This window comes from Amaranthus tricolor, chromosome 1 (genome assembly GCF_026212465.1).
Source record: "Amaranthus tricolor cultivar Red isolate AtriRed21 chromosome 1, ASM2621246v1, whole genome shotgun sequence".
In the NCBI taxonomy this organism is placed as follows: Eukaryota; Viridiplantae; Streptophyta; class Magnoliopsida; order Caryophyllales; family Amaranthaceae; genus Amaranthus; species Amaranthus tricolor.
Genome location: NC_080047.1, coordinates 6,826,809 through 6,838,299, shown reverse-complemented (window position 1 = coordinate 6,838,299; position 11,491 = coordinate 6,826,809). Strand labels below are relative to the sequence as shown.

The 11,491-nt window shown below is 31.8% G+C and overlaps 1 long non-coding RNA gene across 8 annotated transcripts; it reads right to left on the bottom strand.

Annotated features, from left to right (window-relative positions):
• Positions 1 to 4,414: 4,414 nt before the first annotated feature.
• On the bottom strand, positions 4,415 to 10,789 carry LOC130812997 (uncharacterized). Of its 8 annotated transcripts, XR_009042165.1 has the most exons (6): positions 10,305 to 10,782; positions 9,916 to 10,148; positions 8,810 to 8,873; positions 7,979 to 8,130; positions 7,038 to 7,178; positions 4,415 to 4,940 (listed from the first exon to the last, which is right to left on the bottom strand). It is a non-coding gene; the product is annotated as an uncharacterized LOC130812997 (long non-coding RNA). The 8 variants fall into 8 exon arrangements; XR_009042163.1 differs by having other exon boundaries at positions 8,810 to 10,148; XR_009042164.1 differs by having other exon boundaries at positions 7,979 to 8,873.
• Between the last annotated feature and the right edge of the window lie 702 nt (positions 10,790 to 11,491).

Here is an 11,491-nt window from a genome sequence, read left to right as displayed (position 1 = left end):
AAATAAAAAAACGAGACCAGACTGTAAACCATTATTTTTTTTGAAAAAACCAGACCAGACCGTTTAGACAGTAGACCAAACCAAATATCAAAATTACGGTTTGGTCTGGTATGACAACTTAATTCCCATTATACTTATTTCCAACATTGCCAAGGTAGGACAACTTAATTCCCATTATACTTTCCACGTAACTAGACCAGATCGTTTAGACCGTAGACCAGACTAAATATCAAAGTTACGATTTGGTCTGGTTTGGTTTACTATTTAGACCGAACTTTGTTCAGCCCTACTGATAAATGCGAGAAAAAATGTTATTTTTATTAACAATTTTATAGAGGATAGAGTAGCTAATTTATTAATTTTACTGAGATTTTGTTTTAACTTTTATGATCAGTCATTACTTTTTAAAATTGTTTATGTGTCTCATTCTTAATAAAAATTTCCCTCTAAAACTCAATGACGATATCATTGTTATTAAGACTAACTAATATTTATATTTTTCACTTTTCTACTTTCTAATTATGACTATATTATTATTCATATATTGATTGATTTTTAACTTTTTAGGCCACATTATGTATTAGAAAATTGATAAGTGCAATTATTTGCACTTATTTGTGTTATTTTTATGCTCCTTATGTGATGTTTTAGTGGGTTTAAGGTAGTATTGATAGTGTTATTTGATATTTTTGTTTCATGTGCTTAATAATGTATTTTATGTAATTTTTGAGGCAAAATCGGAGTTTTATTAGGTTTCAGGGGTTATAAGAGGGTGAAGGCCTGAAGAAATGGCTTAAGACCCCTAAAAGAAGTGAAGAGATCGAGCCAAACAAGCTCCAAGGGGAAGAAACGAGTCGTAGCTAAGCTATGCCAAAACGCCACGACTCGTCACTCAACATTACAGTCTAGAACAAAAGCGACAAGTCGTCCCACGAAATGCCACAACTCGTCGCACATCTACTGATCTCAGCATAATAATTCCAGAGCGAAAGCCACGAGTCGTCCCACATATGCCACGACTCGTCGCATACTTACTGATCTATGCATATCAATCCAGAGCCTAAGCGACGAGTCGTCTTTAACTTGCCACGACTCGTTGCACATTCACTGAACTCACATACCCCAGACGGTAGCAAAGCGACGACTCGTCGCTCCTGATGACACGAGTCGTCGCCTTTCCGTCAAGTGTTTTGTTCATGCGTTCGACGATTACTTTTTGGAGCCACTATAAATAGTGGTAGTTATTTTTGTCATAAAGCAGTTTTTTTTGAGTTTTAATTTTTAATTTTTCAGAATCTCTCTTCTTTGTTCTATTTTTTGAGCTCTTTGTTGTTAAACTCCATTGTTACGTTAAATTTCCTTGCAATTTACATTTACGTTCTTCTCAATTAGTAAGTTTTCTTTGTTTATTGCTTTATTATTTATCTTTGTGCATTGAAATCATTCATCATTTTCATGTTTAGTGTTTCAATTAAGTCATCATTCATCATGAATTGCATTTTCATTACCATGTCTAGTGAGTAGTTTTTCTCTCTAGGGTTAGGGTAAAAAACCCTAATTCGAAGCATGGGATGATATTTTATCGATTAATTGTGTGAAATTTAGATCTATAATTAAATCTATGCTTAATGAATCTTAGTTTAAATATCTTTATTAACCTTTTCAATAAAATGGAAGTTTGAGATTAGGATTAATTTAGGATTGTGATATATTTAAGTTAAATTCCTATTAGTTTAGCCAATAAAACGGAAGTTTGAGGATTAAAACTAGTAAGGTCTTAAACCGATATTGATCAACAGAGTGGAAGTTTGAGATTAATTAGATCACGTTCAATTATGCCAATGACTGAAATTCATACAATTATGAGAGTAATTTACTCCCATGTTAGAATTAGGTGATTCCCGACGCCCTAAAATTTGTCATATTATTATTCTCTTCATATTAATTACTGTTTTAGCTTTAAGTATTAGTTTTAATTGCATTGTAGTGTTAGTTTTTCGACCCAATTATTTGTTGATCTGTGTCTCATAGTCATAAATCGAACAAATTGGTTAACTTGCCTCCTTGTGTTCGACCCATTTAGCTACACGTGCATCGTGCACTTGCGGTTATTAAAATTTGCACGATCAAAAATCATATAATTTTTATTTTTTTCAATTGTTTATAAAATCTTTATAATATTATTAATCAAATGAGTATATGATATTTTGAGTTGGTTAAAACATAAAGCCGTAAATTTTTTATTTTTTGTGTATACAGATATATCAAAAATTTAATAAAGTCATGCGTCGCACGTGTATTATATATCTAGTCTAGTCTAGTCTATCTATCTAGTAATACTAACTGAGAAACCACTTTTACACGCGGAAGATGTAAAATGAGAGTTGAAGATTTCTAATTATTTGTTCTATTATCATTTACTCTAGAGTATATATGTTGTTTTCTTTTTTGCTTCCACTTTTATGTAAAAGGGTTTTTATTTCAACAGTTTTATTTGCTCAATTATCATTTACTCTAGAGTCTTTAATGCTGAGTTTTAGCTTTAATTAAATTATTATGAAAGAGCCTTACCTCTCCCCCATATTCACTACTCATTTTCATTATTCAAACATATAATACTTCAATTCTTCAATATATTTTCAACAATATTGTAGGACGTTAATAACTTTCTGCTAAATGTGATAAATCATATATAATTCAAATGTGTAAATTTTAAATATAATTCATGTGAAAGTGAGAATAATACTGAATCATCTACTTTGATCGAGTATGTATATTTTTTTAATATAATTATTAAATAATTTTCTTATCTGATTAATTAATAATTATGTTAAAAAAAATTATCAAAATTATTAAATTACTTTATTCTACTATTAGTGATTAATTACATACTCCTTTTGTTTTACTTATTTTACACCATTTAAATGAAAAAAAATATTCTCATATCGTATTCTGAAATATGACATATGAATTATGAATATGATGATGGCTGATGAGATTGAACTTTGAAGGGTCACATTAGGATGATTTTAATTATAATGCCAAATTGGCAACACAAAATGAATAATTGTTGAAAATTGATGAACTACTAGTCTACTCTATCATAGTCTAGTCTATTCATTTCGCTTCAACTTCAAGTTTAAACGTCAAACAATTAATGTTTTGAATCTGACCATTTTCATTATTCCATCAACGTGTGAGTACATATTATTATTATGTTTGCCTCATGCTAAGTCTCAATCGTGTGGTATTATGCCCCGTCATAAATAATTGTGTATTGTATTGTGGCGTGTTGTGTTAAATCATTTAAAAATGAAATTACGATTTACATTTATGTGCCATCATGTTGTACTCATATTGGCTTATGTTTATGCATTTGCATTATATGCTTAGACGATAATATATTTGTAGTTTATGTGACAGTTACTTATAGTAACAATTACATATAATGTGCCATGTTTCATGCTGACTGGGCCAACTCGTGTTTCTCTTTTATGTGACAGGTTCTTTCACATGTTTTCTCCATATATTGTCCGCGGTCTTCAATCATGTCGTTTCAAGCATCGAGGTGGGTTGGGCCGCGCCATAGTTGTGTCATGCCAGGGCGGTTCGCGTTCTGCTCCTACCAGTTCCTTATATTTGTGTTTTAGCTTTGCTAAAAATCATAAGTTGTGGCTAGTGGTTGAAGAATAAAGAGACCCTTTTCACTCTTATGACAAAGTTTAGATTCTCACCACTTACCAAAAAGATAAATGTCCCTAGTCCTACCATTTATTCTTAATTTCCATGACATTACGGTTGTAAATCGCCACACAAATTGAAAATAATTTAAATAAGCACTAATTAAAGTGGCTAATGTCATTTTCCTACAAGGTATAAGCACTAAGAACTATAGCTAATTTACTATTAAAGGTGCATAATGATCCAAATTTTATTGCTTTTCTTAGGGGCAATCATAAAAGTTAAACATATACTTCATGTATATACACGGACAATCCCACTATCATCAATGGAAATGGAATGTACTATCTACATTATTAGTCGCTCTTATTTCTATTTATTATTCATTTTGATGGGAAATTGGTCCACAAATCTATTGGGAAAAAGAAGTGGGTAATGCACCTTGTATTTTTTATAAAAACAAATAATGAAAGCTTTTACAAGTGATTTTTATATTCAGTTGGAGCCGCGTATATAAATTAACTTATTGAATTTTATAACGTATTTTTATACAATTCTATTAACAATAATACAAATGAAAATATTAAAATGTCAATGTGTTATAAATGTGTGAAGGATTTAAGGGTTAAAGAAGTATAAATAGTAACAGACAGTAACGTTATCCTATGGAATTCCATGATAGTAAATCAATTTTTGATGAATATCCTGATGTTATGCACACAATAGCCCATGATAAAAGCGACTACCCTTTACAATAGATAAACACTAATTAGCAAGAGAAACAATTTACATGATACATTCTTTTGAAACAATTAACTATTTTTATACATATTCAATATCAGACTATACCACTTTAAAAAGTGTATCCCATTTAAAAAACAAAAAATATTTAAAAATAAACAATTGTTGTAATGAAAGATAAAAATGCATTCTTAGTGATCAAAGAGGATAAGCTTTGTCCAACAGCAGACGACAACAAGCTGATCTTTGGAGGAAGGGTCGGAAAGAGATCTCCTGAATGCTTAACCAATTAGTGAAAGCATTCAATAATATTAGTTTCTGTGATTGGGAATGGTGTGATTATTGTTTATCAATCGAATTACTCTTCTGATTTTTCAAGTATGCTTTGATCCAAATTTGTGAAACAAGATAGTAATTCAGCTGATGCAAATGCTGATGATGTCATTGTCTGAAAATTATGTCCTCCAAGTTGCTTCAACGGCTACAACGCCAAAGCCAAATTAGTGCCAACAACATGCCTACAGGAACCATATTATCATTCAAATTAACCATATAAACATCACTTACAAATTAAAACAATTTATCCAAAAAAAGAACAAAATAAAAATCCTAAAAAATTAATACTAAAAAGAACAAAGTTTAAGCTTCTCAACAAATTAATCCTCAAAAAATCAAAGCACAAAATAAAAATTCCCAATCTATAAACCCTAAGTGCACAACAATTTAAAACAACAAAAATATAACCCTTAATTCCAATTTTTTATTTAAAAAAAAATACCTACTGCCAAATCAAAATGTGAAGAGTAAACAATTTACTTTGCCTTGTGATGAACTCTAATATAGAATATTTACCAAAAAATTGAAACTACCCAAACCCTCAAAAAGTTATTCTGATTTACATTTACCTAAATTCTGACCCTTAAAATATTTAAAAACTTTGGTATTTTCTTTAAATTCAAGAACCTAAAAAACTACAGCCATTAATCTAGTATGTTGCGAGATTATATCGGCAATGCACAGAAATGGAGCTTTCATCTATTTCCGACAATACGTAAGAGAATTTAAAAAGAAATAACAACTTTCACTTCCAAAGAACGAAACCAGATGCCTATGCAACTCTTTTCTCTTCTTTTAGATTCCAAAGTGTCGGGATCATAGATTTTCTCCATCAAAGGGTCAATGAAATATTTTGATAGGTACGTGCAAGGGAGAAGAAACCAGGTTGAGATAGTTTAGGCATGTGCAGAGAAAAATATATGACGCCCCAGTAAGAAAGATCGAATGCATCATAGTGTAGGGCAAGAGAAGCCGAAGAAGAGTTGGGAGAACGTGGGAGGAATAGATTAAAAATGACATGCATGAACTTCACCTCTCCAAAGATTTAACCAGAAATAGGGATAGTTGGCGGCGCCTTTTCCACGTCTTAGATAAACCCGTCCCTTTTACCCAGCATTTGTTATTGTTCATTGCCTTTATTATCGCTCTTTACCTCCTTCACTTTTATCTTTATTTTTAGTTATTTGTACGTATTCTATTTATTCTATTTGTAAGTTGTAGGTTTCTCTCTTTAAAGACCTTTCTTGCGCCGAGAGATTCTTTGACCGCACTCTCCTCTATGGATATGAGCCGACGTCGTTCTTTCCCCTCAGACCCTTACTATAGTTTTCTATGAGCAGAATACGTTGAGTATGATAATAATGCACTGGCAAGTTTATGACCTATAGATACAATTACATGCATCTAACCCCCAGCTCCACCTAAGTCTTAGGGCAACTGATAATGATACTGGAAGGTGCACATATTGGATCTTGTTCATCAATAACCAAACTAAAGAGTATAGACTATCAGCTACACAGAGATGAAGCAGAAGTGTAAGATATACAGTATATGAGACAACTTCCAAGAGATTAAAAATTTCCAAAGCTGACAGTAGTCGCCTAAGTCGGTACAAGTTCTGAGTTAACATCGGGTATGTTTAGCAAGGTCAATGGATTTTTTCCTAGTTAGAACAATGTGTATTAAGACAAGTCCCTACGCAATTAAATATTCATCAGCTTTAACATTTAAAAGCTGGTACCAGGCTACCAGCATCCCCCAAATAATAATGCCAAACCATACATTACATGCATTTGCAACAATCATGCACAATCATGCCTGATATGCATTGATCCTAATGATGTCATACACATCAAGTAAATCGACACAGAAAATGGAAAATCTTAAGCATTGACATATTATGTTAAATATACTCCCAAATATGTGCCTCAAGCATACCAATGCAATGGGCTCCTTCCATCATTATCAGGTGCATCAAAATCAGCATTGTATTTTGAAATAATGTGGTTCAAGAAGGCTGCTTGTCCATATTGAGCAGCAACATGAATTTCATGTGAAATGCAGAAACCTTCATAAAGAAAGGCTAAAAGGAGTGGCACTAATGATTCATAATCTAGCAAAACGTAAGCCAGCATATTTTATTGCAATAAGTTTCCAAGGTTACCAAATCTTTATAAACAACAAAGAGCATATAGAAACCAAGTCGGGAAATCCTACTCATATGGCACTATTAAATGTTACAAAAATATATGCGCTATTCAATTCACAAAACCAATTACCCTGTACCCATTAGCATCTCCAGCCTCAACACGAGCTTCATTCTGCAACAACAGGTCAGCAACTGCAATGGAACCTCTCACGGCATCCCAATGCAGTGCAGTCTGCTGGCTAAGGTCCGTGGCATTCACATCACCGCCATGCTTTAACCAATTCCAAAGCAAAAAAAGGCATGAATTAGATTACCAATAGGCACACCATTTGCAATTAAAAAAACTAATTCAACCACCTCATTTCCAATTATATTGCCAAAAAATAACTCCCATTATAACTCAATATAAACAACCTTGAAAATTTTGTAATAGCAATAAACTTAACCAATCAAGACATATCACAAATTAGCACCATAAAAATCACAATCAACTATAGAATCAACTTGTAATTTACACAAACAAAGGCATGACATATGCAAGGTCATCAAAATTAAGCAACATTTTTAATAACCCTTTTAGACAATCAAACATCCAAAAAAAGGCGGTAAATCTTACTAAACCCATATCGTTCCTCTTTCAATAAACATAACTTTATTACTATTTCATCTTCGATCTAAAAAATGAATCTTTGACGAACTCATTAAAATAACGGGAAAATTATTGAGAGAAGCCCATTGTAAAGCATAATAACCATTAAAATAGTAATATAGATCATTATCAGCTACCAACATTCATCTAGATGCACAAAAAATTACAAATTTCTGAATAAACGAACTCAAAGATCAATCAATGGAAAAAATAAAATAAACTTATGAATGTTCAAGAATGGAAAAAACTCCCAAATTCTTGAATAAACGAACTAAAAGATTTTACATTGTTAAACAATCACGCTATTGGCAAACAAGATCGTGAAACCCAATCGTTCTTCGAATGCAATAGAATGGATAGGCATGCGATTCATGAACTGCAACAAGCCCTCAGAAATAGAACATGTATTATAGTAATGTTACCTTGTGCCTGTTGTATCAAGTCACTGCTGCCTTCGGTAACACCTTTTGTTTTGTCGGTCTATCGCTTTCTTTCTTTGGCAGTTTTGAAATTTTAAGCTCAAAGTTGTCATCATTATCAACATCATCATCCCAAAAGGAATATGAAATTGCAACTGCAAACACATTCAATCACCATTTCCCACCAAATCAAATGAAACTAAGTAACTTCATATCCTAATCACAAATCAGCTGACAATAATCAAGCTCACATGTCATTAGGATATTATGAACAAAAGTGTAGAGAAATACCAAAAACATAAACATCAATGTTCTTAAGACCAAAAATATTCTTTCTCCTTAACCCAACACCCAACAAAATTCAAAAGACCCAATTAATCACCAAGGCAACAAAATTACTCCACAATAACCCAAAATTATACTAATATTCACCAAGAATTTCCTCTTAAACCCAACTTTGTAATAAACAAAATTTTGAAGGGAAACACAATGACCCAACATAAAAGAATCATTAATACTCTTCCTTCTCAATCAATTAGCAATCAAATACAACTATTAGCAACCAAATTAACACATAACCAATTAAGCAAATAGTAAAAGGAATGAACAAAAGTGAAGAGAAAAACCAAAAGTATAAACATCAATGTGCTTAAGAACAAAAATACTCTTTCTCCTTGACCCAATACCTAACAAAATTCAAAAGACCCAATTAACAGTATCAGTAGGGTTAGGACCTGGGTATTCTCAAAATAAGAAAAAGGAACAAGAACATCGTGTCAGGAAGATAGCGATTGAGTGAACTACTTTTATGTCTACAACAAACAGGCCTCTTACCTTCAAATCAACATAGGTTTTATGCTTAGCATTCTCAAAGGCAAACAGTTTAACACCACGCCACCTGTGAGATACAAAAAAAACAAATACTTCAGAAAGTAACCTGATTTTTGCTCAATGCACAAATACATCAGAAAACGATCACAAGAGCACCAAAAATCTACAAATAGAAGGCGCATAATAGAACAAAAAATAGTGAGATACCATAGCATCTTGAAGTTTGGATTTACTAAGAAATTGCGTATTTGCATCGCATAACTGTAATAAGTTTGTAGTTCAATAGTGAGATGCAAAAAAGCAATTTTATCCTAAAAATAGTTGTATACTTGCACTATAGACATATACTTATATACCTACGGCTGCACTATTGAAAGATTCACATCTCCTTACAAATATAAGAAGCAGAAGATTGTCGCAAAGGTAATTATGGATACATAAATATTTCATAAGCATCAAAGTCACCAAATAGACAGAAAACATGTGAATATCAGCTTCACATAACTTAATGAGTTGCATACATAAAGAGTTGCGAGGCAAGTCCATTGTGACTGGCTCCATTTAGCTGTTTCTTAAATATTTTGGTCAATTCGAAAAGACAATGCAAGGTCATTTTGATGATTCTCATTTGCTCCATTTAGAGGTGAAACGGATATTCTAGCTTGAAAATGAAAACCCGTTTTTTCATCCGAATTCTCACGATATTAACTGTAGCTTGAAAAAATCATCCGAATTCAAAAACAACTTTCCTTGTACTGAATTCGCAAATTACAAACATTATTATCAACATTAGACAAACACCAATCATCAACACCAATTCAAAAACATCTTTCCTTTTACTGAATCCACAAATTACAGACATTATTATCAACATTAGACAAACATCAATCATCAACATCAATTAAATTGCACATCAACATATTATCTAAAAGCAAAGAAGACACGGTAATCTAAATTATCTTTCAAATCCTATTACTAACCTAAGAATCTATGGAAGACTACCGTTAGAAGTTAGAACTGTCTCTATCATATTGGCCATGTGAATTGTAAATTAATTTTAAATTTAAAATATCATCATCAATTGATCAAAAAGATAAATTAGGCTTAACTTTACAAATAGAACTGTTTTGTTCGTCGATGAACGTTGTAGCTCCGACAATATCGCAGGACTCCGTGGCGGCGCGTGACCGGGAGGTAATATGTTCAATACCGTTGAGTTATGATCACATGGTTGACACGTGACTGTTTTTTCTGGTTTTAATTGCTGATCACTTTTCCCGGGTGGTGGTTCTGTTGGGGAGTGAATGTTTCTAACTTTCCATTACGTTCTTGTATTTTATACCTGTTGAATTTATGAGAAACATTTAATATTTCTATGAAATAAATGGATAAATAACTATAGAACAGAATAATAGTACTCTATAATAACAGTTCAATAATGATGAAATTAAGTAAAAATTTTAGAATTTTTTTAAAAAACCTAATAAAGTAAACTTACAAACAGATTTAATGGAAGATAAAACCTCATCTTTGAGCTGAACTTTCTCAATATCTTGAGCACCAGGATGAGTAAGAAGGAAAATCTTGTTAGCAAGTATAAGATTGAGCCTCGGGAAAAAATGAAAACCCGTTTTTTCATCCCAAATGAAAACCCTAAATCCCGAAGAGCATTCAGGATTAGTATGAATCAGAGAGGGAAGAGCAGAGAGGGATGTGAAAGTTTTCAATTACCTGAAACTCAGCGAAGAAGAAATGAATGACAACAAATGAAGGAGATGAGCAGTTGAAAAGCAAATGAAGGATCAAAAGAAGAGAAAGAGACCGAGAAAGAGGGAAAGGAGGACATGAATAACAGCAAAGATGTTGAATGAACTGATGGGATGAGAGCAGTTGAAGGAGCAGGGGAAAGAAGTTGAGGCTAGGCGTGGAAGCATCTGCGGGAAAGCAGGTTGACGTGTCGAAGAGAAGAAGCTCACTGTTCATTAGATGCATTTATGAACAGTAGAATTTTTTGTTCATTTTTTATAATAATAATAATAATAATAATAACAATTTTTACTTGAGACAGTTCTCAAAAGCCACGCCTTTAATTTTAAGAAAAAAACTAATGCGCGCATGTAAGTGTAATATGAAAAGTCAGATAATATATTTGGGATTATAAGAACATTTATTTGGTATTATATTTGAGGTTTATAACATAATTTATTTTGGATTATAACATAATATATTTGAAGTTTTAACAATATATATATTTGAGGTTATAACATAATATATTTGAAGTTTTAACAATATATATTTGAGGTTATAACATAATATATATGGGGCTATAACAACATATATTTGTGGTTATAACATAATATATTTAATGCGGAAGGAAATTTCGGTGTTACATTTAAGGTTATAATATAATATATTTAGAGTTGTAACAATGTATATTTGAAGTAATAATATAATATATATGGGGTTAAAACAACATACATTTGGGGTTATAATAAAATATATTTAGTGTTATAAAAATACTATACCCTCAAACACAAATCATTATATACCGAACTATATATTATGTTGTAACCCCAAATATAATATGTTATAACCACAAATATATGTTGTTATAACCACATATATATTATCTTATAACCTCAAATACACGTGCGCATCAGTTTTTTTTTTAAATTAACATAATGG